Source organism: Coregonus clupeaformis, chromosome 18 (genome assembly GCF_020615455.1).
Source record: "Coregonus clupeaformis isolate EN_2021a chromosome 18, ASM2061545v1, whole genome shotgun sequence".
In the NCBI taxonomy this organism is placed as follows: Eukaryota; Metazoa; Chordata; class Actinopteri; order Salmoniformes; family Salmonidae; genus Coregonus; species Coregonus clupeaformis.
This window is the reverse complement of record NC_059209.1, coordinates 56,563,386-56,582,324: the sequence shown is the minus strand read 5'-3', so window position 1 is coordinate 56,582,324 and position 18,939 is coordinate 56,563,386. Positions and strand designations below refer to the sequence as shown.

Genomic DNA, 18,939 nt, shown 5'->3' with positions numbered 1-18,939 from the left:
ACACACACACACACTACACACACACCACACACACCACACACACCACACACACCACACACACACCACACAAACACACACACACAATGAACACACACTACTGTCGTTCCCTCTCATTGCTTCCTCAGCCTCAAAGGCCTTGAGGATTTTCCAAGAAGGACAGATTGATTTCTTGGTATACAACAGAAACGCTGCCCACACACACCTCCCCCTCTCCCAAATCCAAAGACAACCTCTCCACTTGGATGTGACTCACTACCTCTGGCAGCAGAGGACTAAATTCCTATTTTGTTACACTGTTACGATGACCACTCAGCTTTTTCCATTGCTCTGTTTCCTCTTACTGTAAATAGGCTTTTCAGGCTATTCTTTGGTCGTGTCATACTGAGGGGAATCACTATTGTACAGGCAAACATAAGTTGTTTTTGATTATGTAAACTGGAATAACAACTTTAGATAGCCACAAGGCAGTGGTATATTTTGTTCCCGTATCCAGCTCAGTTACATGAGGCATCGAGGAGTGTGATCATAATTGTAATATGATATTCTGTAATAACTATCTATTGTAATGATACATCACTTTACGTATTCAAGTTTATCAGTATGATATATTTGTAGAAATCTCTACAAACAAGAAAATTCAGAGACAATGTCGAAATCAATACATGTTTTGTCTGTGATAGAAAAGGTAGGGGAGAGAAGATTAACCCAGGTGAATGTTCAGACAGGAGATGCTGTATTCTGTCTCATTGGCTCTACTCTCAGAGGATCCTGTATTCCTGCATCAAAGTGTTTCCAGGAAGCTGACAGGCACTTGGTTGAGTAGGTTGTTTTGTAGAGTAGTTTTCCTCCCTCTCTAGCAGGGCTGTGTGTGTGTTAGTTGTGACCTTGATGTCAGCAGAGACAGACAGAAGCTGCTGAATAGGATATTTCCCTCTTCCTCCCGGACATCCCATTGCAATAAGGATGTGTGTGTGTGTGTGTGTGTGTTGATGCCAGACATTTAATTTTGAATGAAAGTGAGAGTAAGACTTCTTTCCTTATGTCATTGTATTGTTCTTTCATAGATATTAGTTTGGGGTGACTTATTCATAATCAAAACATAGAGAAATCCCCCCATGTATAACAAATATCAGTTTACATGTAATTCAGCCAGTGGCGGTCAGTGCCGTTTAAGAAGAGGGATGCCGATATTTTTTTCATGAGCATGGCCTTATTTCTATTACAGCATATTGGATGACTCTCATTCATATTCCATTCACTACATGATACTCTAATTACATTATACATGATTTTACCCATCATAAGGTTGCGACAATCTAGCCTATGAATGAAAGTTTACAACGTAGGTGCACACAGGTCGAGAGACAAATTTGAGGTGACAGACAGTGACACATGGACAAATATTCAATACCACCTTGCACACTCTTGCCTGCATCTATCTGATATAGGGTGTAATCTTTAGTCCAACAGTTGCAAACGGGAGATTCTATTGGACAAATTCAGGTATGTTTATCCCCTTTTTGTTCCGTTTGCTTCTGTTTAAGAAACGTTTTTCAACAGAATCGGTGGAATGAATACACCCCTGATCACGCGTAAACACAGTTCACTTTCATAGCAGCCATATTGTATTCCTTTTTGCATCTATGCGCTCTCCTTCTCTCACCTCTTCCCTTCGCTTGTGGACTTCAATGCACAAAACATCAGCTGTACGTGACCAGGCGAAAAAACTTTTCCAAGTCAAACCGCTACACACAGCCTACATCATTGTCACCATATTAGCTAAAGTAACGTCATAGTCAACATAACTAATAGAACTAACGCCTTAGTAAACCCGCTACAATCATGCAGTACTGTTACAGTGTACAGTCAGTAAGCAGTTAAACCGGCGGGCCCTGGTGGCAATAAATGTGTAATACCAAAAGCTTACCTTGACTTGGAAGAGTTCCAGTGTTGTGTTGGAAAGTCATAGCCAGCTAGCTAACATAGCATCCCTCTGTTTGAGCAGGGTGTTTCAGTAGGCTAAACTAGCTAGCTGCACTTGCTAGCTAAGTAAGTGAAACTGAAAGTGAAAAAAAATTACGAAATCTCTCTCTCTATTTCTCTCTTGCTTCTCCTTCATTTTGGAATAAATTAATTTCTTCAAAACTGTTCAACTATTCTCTTTCTCTCTTTGAGTCAACTACTCACCACATTTTATACACTGCAGTGCTAGCTAGCTGTAGCTTATGCTTTCAGTACTATATTAATTCTCTGATCCTTTGATTGGGTGGACAACATGTCAGTTCATGCTGCAAGAGCTCTGATAGGCTATCATAATTACTGTGTAAGTCTATGGGAGGGGGTGAGAACCATGAGCCTCCTAGGTTTTGTATTGAAGTCAATGTACCCAGAGGAGGACGGAAGCTAGCTGTCCTCCTGCTACACCATTGTGCTACTCTACAGAGGTTACTGTAGACCACTGTGCTGTTGAGGTTACTGTAGTGTGTTTTAATCAGTTATTTGGTGATGTGATTATATTTTGTGTAGTTTTATCTAAAAAGGATACATTTTTTAAATGTTTTACAATTAAACAATTTATGAAATTCACTGAGGAGGATGGTCCTCCCCTTCCTCCTCTGAGGAGACTCTACTGAATTCAGCACTATATCAACTACGATATTGCACTGCAGCACTGTTTCCATTCATGTATTTGTTCTGAGGCCAGAGAACTTTTAGGGATCAACTGGACCATTACAGAAGCCAAGTCGTGTAGACATTGTGTTTCGGTAGTCGGGAGACCAGTCTGCTCCAGATGTAACTCACACACACACAAACGTCCACTCATATGGAAAGAGCGCGTGAGCAGCATATCCACTGAGACCCAGAAACATAAGGAAATGGTAGTGAGGGCTATGGCTGGGAGTGGGCACATTAGATCTGTCTAGCAAAGGTGGGGCTTAAAAATATCCCAGGCCTCTCCATTGTCCTGTGGAGGTTGGAGTGTTGGGCTGGCTGCTGTGACTCACAGACAGCTCCTGAGGAGAGAAGAGCAGAGCTCTGGTCTGTTGGAGAGGAGGTGTAGGGAGAGTGAGGAGAGAGAAGGCAGTGTGAGGATAAACACTGACCTCAAAGCCACGTGCTCTGTCTGTGGTGATCCAGTCTGAAGCAGGCTGGGTCCACTACTCTCTTTTAAGATGGCTTTTCTTTTCCTTGTTAATATACAAGTGAGGGAAAAAGTATTTGATCCCCTGCTGATTTTGTACGTTTGCCCACTGACAAAGAAATGATCAGTCTATAATTTTAATGGTAGGTTTATTTGAACAGTGAGAGACAGAATAACAACAAAAAAATCCAGAAATCTTTCTGATTGAGAGGGGGTCAAATACTTATTTCCCTCATTAAAATGCAAATCAATTCATAACATTTTTGACATGCGTTTTTCTGGATTTTTATTTTGTTATTCTGTCTCTCACTGTTCAAATAAACCTACCATAAAAATTATAGACTGATCATTTCTTTGTCAGTGGGCAAACGTACAAAATCAGCAGGGGATCAATACTTTTTTCCCTCACTGTAGATCTCAATCCACGCCAGGCCTTGGAGCCTTTTACATTAAATATAGAAAGGAAGAGACTGAGAAAAATGGCAATAAGATAACTCTCTATTTGTGGCTTTACCTAACCTGTGTGATTAGCTGGTTTTCTCTTCTCACTCCTTCTGAAAGGCTCTTCCCTCAGGGAGTGTTACTCAATCCTGACGCACAGACTGACAGTACTTTGTGATCTCACCGCACAAAGCACATAAAGGACTAGCCTCAACCAGTACACACACACACACACACACACATACACACACAAGTCAAGCTTTGATGTGCTCAGTGTGGTTAGATCATAAGGAACTAACATTCCTTTGAGCTTGTGTCTTTGTGTGCATGTGTGTGCATGTATGAAAGGCATTACAAGAGAGAGCGAGAGAGAGAGAGAGAGAGAGAGAGAGAGAGAGAGAGAGAGAGAGAGAGAGAGAGAGAGAGAGAGAGAGAGAGAGAGAGAGAGAGACAGAGACAGAGACAGAGACAGAGACAGAGACAGAGACAGAGACAGAGATAGACAGAGCGACTGAGAGTAAAATGTCTGTGATTCATATCCCGCTAAGAGAAGTATTTCATTATACTGTCTACCATGTGTATCCTGTGCATATGACAAATAAACTTGACTTGACTCCATTTATCAGTTCTAAAGCTGTATGTGAGGTAACTTACAGTAAGTATCCTCAGCTTTTTGTACTTTTATTCTGTATCCTTTCTATCTGACTTTTCATTGCCTGTGATAAAAGGTCTCTGGTTGAAATGATCCCACACAAAAAGAAAGCTGGACAGAACTGTTGGCCCAAACCATTCTGCATTTCTGATCTCCAATGCACAGGCTGAAATAATTGTATTATTAACTCCATACGATATTGCCTTATACTAATTACAGTACTATGTTCAACAATAAAAAAAATCTGCAGGGTTATGCTCTCAGATGTCTTGTTAGATGAAACACACTTTCCATGGCCTCATAACATACAGTATATCATATGTTTTGATCCAGTCCTCTCTGTTATCTTGAACCATCCTTCTAGGAATTCCCCACATATTCACAAGCAACCTTTAGACTCTTACTCTGCGGACATATTGTTTATCCTTCCTTATATAAGCAATGTGTAAATCAGCTCTGGTCACAAAAAAAAGGTATGCGAAGACCATACAGCTTCCCATTTAAACCACAGAGAAGACATACAGTACAGTAAGTGAACGTCATCAATCTTCAGCCTGTGACAGTCAAGTTCTGCTTAGTTCTACTTCACTCTGTAATTGTGTGATCTTACAGAGTGACTGAAGATAGTGACAAATACTGTGTGGTGTGGTTGTCATGTTGTCTTTGTGTGTGTGTGTGTGTGTGTGTGTGTGTGTGTGTGTGTGTGTGTGTGTGTGTGTGTGTGTGTGTGTGTGTATAGGCTCCCTGAAATGATGTGCTCTGTATACTGAGCTACACCCTCCCTTCCTCCTCCTTGAGCTGAGAGCCGTTACTCTCTCTCAGTGTGACTACATTACAGTGGCCTTTCCCCCTCCCCCACCGAGCGTGCCTTATAGAGCTGGGTCCTGGGGTGGGCGACGGCATGGAAAGCAGGCCTTTTCTCCAGTTCCACTGCAGTTATTGATGAGGTGAGCTAATTAATCTCCCTGCTGTGCTCACAGAGACACTGAGGATAAATCAGAGTGTGGGTGAGACCCAGTCACCCATTCCACCTCTCTCCAGACTCAACCGACATTTCATTATCTTTATTTATGGGGGTTCTGCTCTCTTCTGGAACCTCTCTCTCCCTCCCTCACCCTCTCAAATTGTTCCTATTCTCTCACTACCTCCCCTCCTCTGTATTTATTTCTCACCATAACCCTTTCTTTCTTTAGCCTCCTATTTTCTCAGAGAGCATGTACTCTCTCTCCCTCCCACACACATTTTCCTGTGAACAAATGCTAGCCAAAGCCTTCTTTCATGGGAAGTCAGGATATGGAGAGCATGTGAACACAGCAAACTATCAAGAAGGTGACAAAGGGCTGGATAGACAGCATATGTTTAGAATGGGATATAGTCAGAGGGAATAGTAGCAATAATACAGCGGGGGAAAAAAGTATTTAGTCAGCCACCAATTGTGCAAGTTCTCCCACTTAAAATGATGAGAGAGGCCTGTAATTTTCATCATAGGTACATGTCAACTATGACAGACAAAATTAGATTTTTTTTCTCCAGAAAATCACATTGTAGGATTTTTTATGAATTTATTTGCAAATTATGGTGGAAAATAAGTATTTGGTCAATAACAAAAGTTTCTCAATACTTTGTTATATACCCTTTGTTGGCAATGACACAGGTCAAACGTTTTCTGTAAGTCTTCACAAGGTTTTCACACACTGTTGCTGGTATTTTGGCCCATTCCTCCATGCAGATCTCCTCTAGAGCAGTGATGTTTTGGGGCTATCGCTGGGCAACACAGACTTTCAACTCCCTCCAAAGATTTTCTTTGGGGTTGAGATCTGGAGACTGGCTAGGCCACTCCAGGACCTTGAAATGCTTCTTACGAAGCCACTCCTTTGTTGCCCGGGCGGTGTGTTTGGGATCATTGTCATGCTGAAAGACCCAGCCACGTTTCATCTTCAATGCCCTTGCTGATGGAAGGAGGTTTTCACTCAAAATCTCACGATACATGGCCCCATTCATTCTTTCCTTTACACGGATCAGTCGTCCTGGTCCCTTTGCAGAAAAACAGCCCCAAAGCATGATGTTTCCACCCCCATGCTTCACAGTAGGTATGGTGTTCTTTGGATGCAACTCAGCATTCTTTGTCCTCCAAACACGATGAGTTGAGTTTTTACCAAAAAGTTATATTTTGGTTTCATCTGACCATATGACATTCTCCCAAACTTCAGATGGGCCTGGACATGTACTGGCTTAAGCAGGGGGACACGTCTGGCAATGCAGGATTTGAGTCCCTGGCGGAGTAGTGTGTTACTGATGGTAGGCTTTGTTACTTTGGACCCAGCTCTCTGAAGGTCATTCACTAGGTCCCCCCGTGTGGTTCTGGGATTTTTGCTCACCGTTCTTGTGATCATTTTGACCCCACGGGGTGAGATCTTGCGTGGAGCCCCAGATCGAGGGAGATTATCAGTGGTCTTGTATGTCTTCCATTTCCGAATAATTGCTCCCACAGTTGATTTATTCAAACCAAGCTGCTTACCTATTGCAGATTCAGTCTTCCCAGCCTGGTGCAGGTCTACAATTTTGTTTCTGGTGTCCTTTGACAGCTCTTTGGTCTTGACCATAGTGGAGTTTGGAGTGTGACTGTTTGAGGTTGTGGACAGGTGTCTTTTATACTGATAACAAGTTCAAACAGGTGCCATTAATACAGGTAACGAGTGGAGGACAGAGGAGCCTCTTAAAGAAGAAGTTACAGGTCTGTGAGAGCCAGAAATCTTGCTTGTTTGTAGGTGACCAAATACTTATTTTCCACCATAATTTGCAAATAAATTCATTAAAAATCCTACAATGTGATTTTCTGGATTTTTTTCTCTCAATTTGTCTGTCATAGTTGACGTGTACCTATGATGAAAATTACAGGCCTCTCTCATCTTTTTAAGTGGGAGAACTTGCACAATTGGTGGCTGACTAAATACTTTTTTCCCCACTGTAAGTCAGACTCCTAATGCTAGGAGCAGCACTGCAGCTCCATCCAGTATGTAGAGCTGCAGCTGATCTGACTGGTTCTGGAGAGTGAGAACCACCTCAGCACTTCTAGCAGAACAGAGCCCTGTTTGAGTTGGTTGAGTAGCAGCAATTCACCTCTGGGCTTATGGCTTTGCCTTGGCCGCTTAGTGTGGACCGGGAGCCAGCGCCAGCTTTGTCCTTGGAAGAGAGAAATATGAAGTCCCCCAGTGTCCTTGTTGTGCTAGCTGGGATGGCTAACGAGCTAACTCTTATCTTTACTGCAGGGGCAAATGTCAATTTCCATGCCACTCATCCACACAGATATCAATGTTTGGGGTCTATAATTGACACTGTGGTTTAATAGCTGACAAACATCTTCCATCCTGGCTGTGGTGTCTGAGGCCATAAGAAGAGCTAGTACCACCAACAGCCACAAACAAAACATGACTGCAGGGCTCAACAACAAATATCTTGATTGGAAAAATACATGGTCTGCTTAAAAAGCTTCACAGTAAGGCAACAATACTCCATGGCCTGATTTCACCCAATGTAATATAATGTATTTCAATTCTGTTACATTTCTGAGAAGTGAATGTTTTGGTTTTGTCTGTTTGATAGCCCTTTAGGTTATTTCATTGTTTGCATTGGCTTTCCTCTATCTATTGAATAATTTTTCCAGGTGTTACTGCCAAGACCTCCAATCCATTTGAAAACAATAATGTTATACTGTAGGTCCTCCCTTGAACTTGGAGCTCGTTCGTAGAAAGTAAAAACTGGCATTGATCAAAAACTGTGAATTACAGTTTGCGAACATGCTTTTTTCATTTGAAAGAGGGATGGGATATTTCAGCAATTCATGGAGGACATTAATGTCACAACTGTGATATTGGAATCTCTCCAGACAAGGTCCATTCTGATTTGCTCTGCAAGGATACATGCAAGCTAACAGATGGTCCACTGAGAAGAGCTCCAGCAACGCTGCCAATTTCATTACAGGGGTTCAGTTGGACCTGTGACAAGTGTGAATATGTCTGTCTCTGTTACGCCAACCACCACAGCCACACTGATATCAAGAGATTTCAGATGTATTGAGCACTATACAAAATACCAGAGAAACTCATTCATAGTGGCTCAATGCATATTTTGGCATATTTGTGAGTGTTTGTATTTTATTCTATCGATCAAAAAATACTCTTCATTGCACTGTGAGTTAATTTCAGAAGTGTGCAACATTAGTGGCTTTCTAAGGAAAATGATTAATTTGCTAAACTTCTGCTTTTGTCAGACTGGAATGAATCTGGTCGTATGGTAAAAGTAACACATGATGTTGATAAAAACAAGGAAACGAGAAGAAAGCGAGAAAATAGTACATTGGCAGCAGTCCAGGTGGACACAGACACGGGAAGCTGGGCCGGAATTTCAACAATGCAGGCAGTCATTGAGTTCTTCAGTGGAATAGTGCCATTTCTCTTTCAAAGTTCTCCTTTGTTGTGGTAGTAGGGTTTACGATGTGAACTTTTTAAAAGTACTTTTATATCTGCTTTGTGCACAAAAATAATTCTGATCTCCAAGTGGGTTGTCCTATGGCAGGGGTCCCCAACTACATTCAGACACAGGTTGATTATTTATTGAGCAGATGGTCGGGGTGCCGGAAACATAATCATAAATCACAATAATAATACACTGATAGTACCCGCAAAACACAAGTCTCAATGTCAACAGTGAAGAGGCGACTCCGGGATGCTGACCTTCTAGGCAGAGTTGCAAAGAAAAAGCCATATCTCAGACTGGCCAATAAAAAGAAAAGATTAAGATGGGCAGTCTGAGATATGGCTTTTTCTTTGCAACTCTGCCTAGAAGGTCAGCATCCCGGAGTCGCCTCTTCACTGTTGACGTTGAGACTGGTGTTTTGCGGGTACTATTTAATGAAGCTGCCAGTTGAGGACCTGTGAGGTGCCTGTTTCTCAAACTAGACTAATGTATTTGTCCTCTTGCTCAGTTGTGCACCGGGGCCTCCCACTCCTCTTTCTATTCTGGTTAGAGCCAGTTTGCACTGTTCTGTGAAGGGAGTAGTACACGGCGCTGTACGAGACTTCAGTTTCTTGGCAATTTCTCGAATGGAATAGCCTTCATTTCTCAGAACAAGAATAGACTGACGAGTTTCAGAAGAAAGTTATTTGTTTCTGGCCATTTTGAGCCTGTAATCGAACCCACAATTGCTGATGCTCCAGATACTCAACTAGTCTCAAGAAGGACAGTTGTATTGCTTCTTTAATCAGCACAACAGTTTTCAGCTGTGCTAACATAATTGGAAAAGGGTTTTCTAATGATCAATTAGCCTTTTAAAATTATAAACTTGGATTAGCAAACACAACGTGCCATTGGAACACAGGACTGATGGTTACTCATAATGGGCCTCTGTACGCCTATGTAGATATTCCATAAAAAATCAGCCATTTCCAGCTACAATAGCCATTTACAACATTAACAATGTCTACACTGTATTTCTGATCAATTTGATGTTATTTTAATGGACAAACAAATTGCTTTTCTTTCGAAAACAAGGACATTTCTAAGTGACCCCAAACTTTTGAACGGTAGTGTATGTCTTTCTATTTATGCGTGGGAATAGTTGGGAACAGATTTCCTAAATTTAAATAACTTTGTGCTGATTTCCTGGTGGTTTTACAGTCTTTTATGTCCAACAACAAAAATTAAACAACAAAACATTGGTGGGCCAAATAAAATCCCCCATGGGCTGCCAGCTGGGGAACCCTGTCCTATAGGAACATGTGTCTGCGTTAGGCCATGCTTCCTCCAAACATTTCCTGAAGAATTAAGACATTCTTGAAGACAGCATTTCAACAATGAATCCAGTCAACAATCCCCTTTCTCATCTCGCTCCCTTTATTTCTTTCTCCCTTAATCACTCCCAGTCCCGCTCTCTCAACCCCTTTCTGTCTTGGTCTATCTGAGGGGAAAGATAATTCTCACAGAATGCTTGACCTGCGCTCCGTTGTGACTATAATAAATGCCAGGACTGGCAGAATGAATTATGCCTGGGCCTGAAATGTACATCACAGTCCAAGCAAGAACCTGACATGTAATTATACTGACACTATATATAGAAGCAGATGCCACAAAGAATCCATCACCACTATTTAAAAATCACATTTAAGCTGAGCCACATTACTTCTTGGAATAAGGGACTTCATGATATGAGAATATATTTGACACTGCTTGAAATTTTTATTTGTATTGTAGTACTTTGGTTTGGCCTTGGCAAGAAGAGTACAAATAGCAACTGCTAGTTCTACAGTATTTTTTTAAACAGACTTCCCAGCCCATGGAAACCATTATAATACAATTGACAACATTCTCACACCTCATTTAGATCAGAATATTCCTAAGAAGTGATAATGCAACATGGTGATGGATATGTAGAGGGTGAAAATGAAAACTGAGCATCAGTCATCAAGGTCTCATTCACAATTGTTATAATACAGGAAATACTGCATAACAGATGCCATATCTTAATTTGACCCAGTTTCTCACAGCAGGAACATAATCCTGCAGCAACAGGAAATGTGAATTATTATGTGTATTATAATTAATGGAGATTTTTTGCAGGGGTTGATACATTTTTTGTTAGGGTAAATCAAGTCTGAAATTTTAAAGTGGAAATTACAAACTATAGAAGCCTTTTTAAACCTTGAATACACTACAAGTTAGCAATTCCTGCAACAACAGGATGATCAAATTAAGATACTGCATATGTATAGCACAATACAATGGAACATAGCAGAAGTACAACACAATGAACTGGCCATCCATTATAACGGGTGACAGTTTGGCAGGAGTTGGTTTGATATCAAAGCTGATCTTCCACTAAGGAGGGTTCAATTAACAGAGTAAACTCCAGCTGCCAGCTTCCCTCCTGAGAGCCCACTTTTTTGATCAGGGTTTACCCCTCTGCTCAAAGCTCTCATTCACCTGACATTTCATCCTCCCTCTCTTTTCCCAGGGATTTTCAGTTGTTCATCATTTATTTGACTTGGTTGATGACTGTCTTCGGTGCATCTATCAACGAAGAAGCTTTGAAATCCAAATGTCCAGTCTGTGGAGCTGGTGGAGTCATATTGGGAGGATGTTAGTCTTCAGATGTAACCACTCCTCTGCAGTAGCTTTTACTTTTCTGATTAACTTGAAAATACAACAGCAAAAATAAATTGGCTCCCTCCATGGCAGGTTGTAAATGACTATTGTTCGAGCCACTCTTGTAATAAACTCTGGTCTGGTTTTCTGATTATTAACAATCAAGTTTAAATCGTTGAGTGCCTTTCAATGCACAACAAGTCACCTCTTTGATATTTATTATGCAAAATGTAATGAATATTACTCTCATCAGAAAAGGTACAATAGTACTGAAAACCATTTAAACCCTTTTAGACTTTGTCTCAACACCAGGTTAGCACTGCTGGTGGAGGAGTCCTGCTCCTGATGAAGTACAGCTGTGGCCATTAAAACTGGCAACTGAAAACACTTTGTACTTTATCATTGAGCTGATTAATTGAGCATTGCAAAGATGGAGTTAGATTAGTGAGACACACGCCAGGGTACAGAAAGCCCAGCTGAAGTAAACAGAGCTCTTCCCTGCTCTGTGACGGGTGGATGGAGAGATAGATGGTGTTTGTGGTGGTGGTTAGAGGGGGTCTCCCAAACCACAAAGCAGAACGAAAAACACAGGAAAGAAAAACAATCTCATCTGATATCATGGAGCAGCAGGCTAAAGCTGAAAGCTGAAATTTAGGTCAGATAAAACCTGCTGCTCCCAATGTGACAATAACAAGTGAAGAGTTTTTTTTTTTTTACAAAATCGCTATATATCCATTTTCAAAAAATTATGATAAATGTGCTTTTATTGTTTAAAGAAATTTGAAAGAAATTGGTGTGTTTTGTCACTATCTAATCATGGCATGGGGTTGTTCAATGACAGACATGTATTTGTTTAAAATCTATCACTTGATGGTTTCATTTCAGAGAGACAAATAATCATGTTTTTCTTTCAAAATGCTATATATCCGCCTCATTCTCAAATAAATAAGTAGTACTGCTAGGTTTTACACAGTCAAATGTAACAAATAACTACATTTTTTATAAAGAAATGTACAAATGATACATTTGTGACATCAATATTTAAAAAATGCCATTTTTTATAATTCAATACAGTAATATGAGATCTGTATGTAAAACATTTACATTTGACATTTTAGCAGATGCTCCTATCCAGAGCAATTTACAGTAAGTGCATTAATCTTAAAATACATTTACATTTTAGTCATTTAGCAGACGCTCTTATCCAGAGCGACTTACAGTTAGTGAATACATACTTTTTTATACTGGCCCCCCATGCTCTATCAACTGAGCTACATCCCTGCCGGCCATTCCCTCCCCTACCCTGGTCGACGCTGGGCCAATTGTGCGCCGCCCATGAGTCTCCCGGTCGCGGCCAGCTGCGACAGAGCCTGGATTCGAACCAGGATCTCTAGTAGCACAATTAGCACTGCGATGCAGTGCCTTAGACCACTGCGCCACTCAGGAGTCCTTTCTGTGAGAAAGTTAAGACAACGTCATATCACAGTCAAATATACAGGATACCAACATTCCATTCCAGCTAAACAATGGATATATAGCATTTTGCAAAAAAACTCATTTTCTATAATCTATTAATTAAACATTTGAGAACAGTAATATACAGACACAAAGGTCCCATAAGCAATCATTTCTGATAACAAAAAACAGTTAGTTAGAGAGAATACCGTTACCACACCACCAGTGCCTGTTTAAACTGGATGACATAATTCAAATCTGAGAATGGAAATAGAAAAATAGATTACAGTAGGCTATATCAAATCCAGGATTAAGAGGAGAATAATATTTTCAGGGATTTTGTTTTCAGAGGGCAAACTCACTCTCTCACTGAGAAATGATCTAAGTCCCTCAATTGTAACTGATTTGTGTATTTTAACTGTTAGATGTTAGATGGAGACTATGTAGTGGTGTGGGTTCATGCAGGGCAAGAGGTGAACGGTTTCAGACCATTAACAGGGCACTGGCCTTCACCTACATCATCTGCTAAGCCCACAGCATGGGATGCTGTGATCTCCCAAATACTATTTTTCAATGTTAGTCGCTGTATTCACAGCTTGTTCCCTCGCTGGGCATCAAACAGCACAGATGTAGAGGTCCTGAAGTGCCACAGCACGAGGAGTAATGACCCATTATGCAATCTGCACAGGTCATGGATATTTGAAAAAATGTGTGTGTCTGAGAGAGAGAGAGCGAGAGAGAGAGAGAGATGGGGGGGGGGGGTGTAATTGTCAAGAATGAATTTAATTCAACTCTAAATGCATAGCCTACATTTCTCAAATGGAAAAGCTCACCTCTGCCCATGGTTGTTTACCCTCTCTGAATTATATTCTTATTTCTATTTTTTGACTTGGTAAGCTACAAGCAATATAGGATAAGTGAAAGGTCATTATTTTCCTACAAATTATTAGCTATGCATCTGTCTAACTAGTGGGAGGGTGAGTCATAGTAGTAGGCTGTTGGCCATTTCAAAATAGCAGCATCGGATTAAGTTGAAAATCTGTACCCTTACTTGTTTATTTTCTAGTTTCAAGCTTCAAGTTTTGTAATGTCACGTGCACAAGTACAGTGAGATATCTGTCTTGCAAGCTCTAAACCCAACAATGCAGTAATTGTCAAGAATGAATTTAATTCAACTCTAAATGCATAGCCTACATTTCTCAAATGGAAAAGCTCACCTCTGCCCATGGTTGTTTACCCTCTCTGAATTATATTATTATTTTTATTTTTTGACTTGGTAAGCTACAAGCAATATAGGATAAGTGAAAGGTCATTATTTTCCTACAAATTATTAGCTATGCATCTGTCTAACTAGTGGGAGGGTGAGTCATAGTAGTAGGCTGTTGGCCATTTCAAAATAGCAGCATCGGATTAAGTTGAAAATCTGTACCCTTACTTGTTTATTTTCTAGTTTCAAGCTTCAAGTTTTGTAATGTCACGTGCACAAGTACAGTGAAATGTATGTCTTGCAAGCTCTAAACCCAACAATGCAGTAATCAATAACTATGTAATACTAACAAGAACAAAAACACACGATACATAAAAATAAGAAATAAGATAATAGGCATTTGAGAAACACTAAACAGGGCAAAGGCTTACTTGGCTGATGAATGAGTGGGTTTGAGAGGAAAGAGCAAGAGAGCGCGAGAACATGCGACCTATCAAAAGAGCTGAATGAAGATAGGCGTTTCAGCACCATTCTCGGGGAGAGTATTTTTTTTTACAGTCTATGGAGTAGACGCGACATTTGCCGCAAGTAGAAAGGAGTGGAGCGATTGAGAACGAAAACTCTTCTTTCATGTGGATTACTTCTGGAAAAATAAACCCCTACCAAAAGCGGAAACTAGCTAATACATTAGGAACAACATACAAAGACTGGAATTATACGGTAAAATGGTCACCTTATTTGTTAGCAATTTTACCCGTACTGCTGCTATGGTTGACACGCTCCAGCTAGCTAGCCAAACCAGAAGCTATCATTTGTTAGCTAGCTAACACAGCGCTAAATAGTGCTAGCTAACAGCTAACTAGCCAGCTAACTAGCTAGCTAGCTAGTTGACCGTATCATATAAATAATGTTAGATCGGTAACTAGTATACATAATTTGATATACTTGATGGTATAGCGAGCCTTTCTATAAAACTAATGGCAACTCGGATTATGTAACTTGATGACTAGCTAGACATTGTCATGAAACAGCAAACCATTAGCTAGTTAGCATAGTTAGCTAGCAGGCTACCTAAAGTAGTTAGCCAACTAGTAGTAAGCGTTTGTCACCAATCAGGCATCTCCTGAAACGCCCGTGTTTTAGTAATTTATTTAATCCATTTGGCTAACTAACTAGATACTGGGCACAATCAATCAGTTACGCCTATGGCCAGATTAATTGATTTGTGATAAGCTTATCAACACTGCGCCCGTGATACACGTTGGTTGTTGTTGACGTTAGGGGTCCTGACTGCCTGAATGAATCTAAAGCGTACTGCAGCGACGATTTGGCGTGCTTTTATTAAAAACAAAAACAGCTTTGTTGGCATATTATTCTAAATGTATAAGTAAGGTAGCTAGCTAACTAACGAACTATAGCACATTTGTTTGCCTGTCAAATTACTTGTTTGCCTACTTTTCTATGACCTGTCTGAAAGTTGGACAGAAGTGAAAGTTGTGCTGCACAGAGACATTCATAAAGAAATGAACAAAGGCATGTCTCATGTAAGGATAGAGGAAGGGAGAATACTTAACCCAAAACATAACTCCCCTCAGTCAACCTCCAAATCACTACTACTACTATCATGGTCAGAAAACAACAGTTGTTTGAAGGGGGGGAGGTAAATCAGTAAATAAATTAGTCTCTTTTAGACATAAGCTACCATAGTTCACTCTACAGGTAGGCTAACTGCCAAAATAAAGGAAACACTTCAGTAAATGAGGGATACAAAGTATGTTGAAAGCAGGTGCTTCCACACAGGTGTAGTTCCTGAGTTAAGTAATTAACATCCTATTATGCTTAGGGTAAAAATGCCCACTTGCCCATTATTTTGGCTACCATGGCTAGAATAGATCTGTGACTTTTAAAGAGGGGTCTCAAAGGAGCATAGGGGGTTTAAAGGGTGTGTGTGTCTGTCACCCAATTGAAAACTTATGGGAGACTCTGGAGCGGTGCCTGCGAGCGTTTTCCACCACCAACAACAAAACACCAAATGATGGAATTTCTCGTGGAAGAATGGTGTCGCATCCCTCCGATAAGAGTTCCAGACACTTGTAGAATATACGCCAAGGCCCTTTGAAGCTATTCTGGTGGCTCGTGGTGGCCCAATGCTCTATTAAGACACTTTATGTTGGTGTTTCCTTTATTTTGGCAGTTATCTGTACATATCAAGAATATTGCTGAACATAAGTCTTATTGGACTGACTCAAATGTCAATCAGAAGGCTAGATCATGCTTAGCCTAAAACCACATCTTGATTGATGAATATAAACAGAGTGAAATTGCACTGTCAGCATAATTTGAGAGGGCGTGAAATTGGGGTAAGGTGTTTATATCTGTATTGGCCCTTTTGAGGCTCAGACCATAGTTAATAAGGTCAATTGCATGAATTCTGTTGTAGTATTAAATGCCAGAGCATAGGCAAAGTGTTTAATTACAATAAAAGGCTTGAGGGAAATTAGCTCCAAATGCCATTCAGAGTATATTTGAATAATATGAAATGCTGCTGGTGGTTATTTAACAAGGTCAAGCTGCTCTGATGGGCATTTTGGGTAAAATACATAGCCTAGATGAAATCGTCTTATAATCCAATATCAAATTATGTTCACTGCAAAAGTGGGTAGAGAACAGTTCGTCAAAGATTATATATTTTACTTTGTTAAAAAGCTATGCTTTAATTTAGGCTTGGCTGCAATACAGCAACAATCTGCTTTGAGATGGTTTCCTCTGATTTGATTCTATCATGCATCATTGTTCGTCAAGCATATTACAAACACTTCCTATAAATGATTCCTATAAAGCCACAATAGTGATCTACCGTTGAAGTCGGAAGTTATACACTTAGGTTGGAGTCATTAAAACTTGTTTTTCAACCACTCCACAAATGTCTTGTTAACAAACTATAGTTTTGGCAAGTCAGTTAGGACATCTACTTTGTGCATGACACAAGTCATTTTTCCAACAATTGTTTACAGACAGATTATTTCACTTATAATTCACTGTATCACAATTCCAGTGGGTCAGAAGTTTACATACACTAAGTTGACTGTGCCTTTAAACAGCTTGGAAAATTCCAGAAAATGATGTCATGGCTTTAGAAGCTTCTGATATGCTAATTGACATCATTTGAGTCAATTGGAGGTGTACCTGTTGATGTATTTCAAGGCCTACCTTCAAACTCAGTGCCTCTTTGCTTGACATCATGGGAAAATCAAAAGAAATCAGCCAAGACCTCAGAAAAAGAATTGTAGACCTCCACAAGTCTGGTTCATCCTTGGGAGCAATTTCCAAACACCTGAAGGTACCACGTTCATCTGTACAAACAATAGTACGGAAGTATAAACACCATGGGACCACGCAGCTGTCATACCGCTCAGGAAGGAGATGCGTTCTGTCTCCTAGAGATGAACGTACTCTAGTGCGAAAAGTGCAAATCAATCCCAGAACAACAGCAAAGGACCTTGTGAAGATGCTGGAGGAAACCGGTACAAAAGTATCTATATCCACAGTAAAACGAGTCCTATATCGACATAACCTGAAAGGCCGCTCAGCAAGGAAGAAGCCACTGCTCCAAAACCGCCATAAAAAAAGCCAGACTACGGTTTGCAACTGCACATGGGGACAAAGATAGTACTTTTTGGAGAAATATCCTCTGTTCTGATGAAACAAAAATAGAACTGTTTGGCCATAATGACCATCGTTATGTTTGGAGGAAAAAGGGGGTTGCTTGCAAGCTGAAGAACACAATCCCAACCGTGACACACGGGGGTGGCAGAATCATGCTGTGGGGGTGCTTTGCTACAGGAGAGACTGGTGCACTTCACAAAATAGATGGCATCATGAGGAAGGAAAATGATGTGGATATATTGAAGCAACATCTCAAGACATCAGTCAGGAAGTTAAAGCTTGGTTGCAAATGGGTCTTCCAAATGGACAATGACCCCAAGCATACTTCCAAAGTTCTGGCAAAATGGCTTAAGGACAACAAAGTCAAGGTATTGGAGTGGCCATCACAAAGCCCTGACCTCAATCCTATAGAACATTTGTGGGCAGAACTGAAAAAGCATGTGCGAGAAAGGAGGCCTACAAACCTGACTGTTACACCAGCTCTGTCAGGAGGAATGGGCCACAATTCACCCAACTTATTGTGGGAAGCTTGTGGAAGTCTACCCGAAACGTTTGACCCAAGATAAACAAATTAAAGGCAATGCTAACCAAATACTAATTGAGTGTATGTAAACTTCTGACCCACTGGGAATGTGATAATAAAAGCTGAAATAAATAATTCTCTCTACTAATATTCTGACATTTCACATTCTTAAAATAAAGACAGGGAATTTATACTAGGATTAAATGTATTTGGCTACGGTGTATGTAAACTTCTGACATCAACTGTATGTAGCAGCTGAAATAGCCTATTTATTTTGTGCTTATTGATGCATCATTGAATGCTTCCCTGCTCAAGACTGATAAGGAATTGAGATGGGAGAACCTCTTTATTGTAACCCCTGATCAGTGATGTGTGTTGTGGGTCTTTAAATCTTGTAGAGAGGATTTCTGTGTCTGAATCTGTTGTCTGAATGAAATCCCACCTTGAAGTGCAGTCCAGTCTGACTCCTCAATTAAACAGGATAATCTGCTCCAATCAGGGATTGCGATCACCAAGTCGGCTGCTAATCCATGGTAGTGTGAGAAGAGGTGGTTTAGCCTCCTATAAATCCAGCCTCAGAGCAGTCACGGCACCCTGCCTGTCATCTGGACTCAGTCAGTCCAGTGGTTTGGATGGGGAAGGGATAACTGTTCGTGTGATGAAACCCCCTTGTCTAACGGGGTAATGGGGGCAGAGATTATCCCGTGCTCAGT

The 18,939-nt window shown here is 40.6% G+C and overlaps 1 protein-coding gene across 10 annotated transcripts in view; it reads left to right on the top strand.

Moving 5' to 3' along the window:
- Window positions 1-14,591: 14,591 nt before the first annotated feature.
- The window catches only part of LOC121550292 (nuclear receptor corepressor 2), a 119,615-nt gene continuing 115,267 nt past the window's right edge, over window positions 14,592-18,939 (top strand). For all 10 annotated transcript variants that reach the window (XM_041862496.2, XM_041862495.2, XM_041862494.2 and 7 more), the window contains exon 1: window positions 14,592-14,757. The gene's annotated coding sequence lies outside the window, so the exon portion shown is untranslated. The remainder of the gene's footprint in view (window positions 14,758-18,939) is intronic.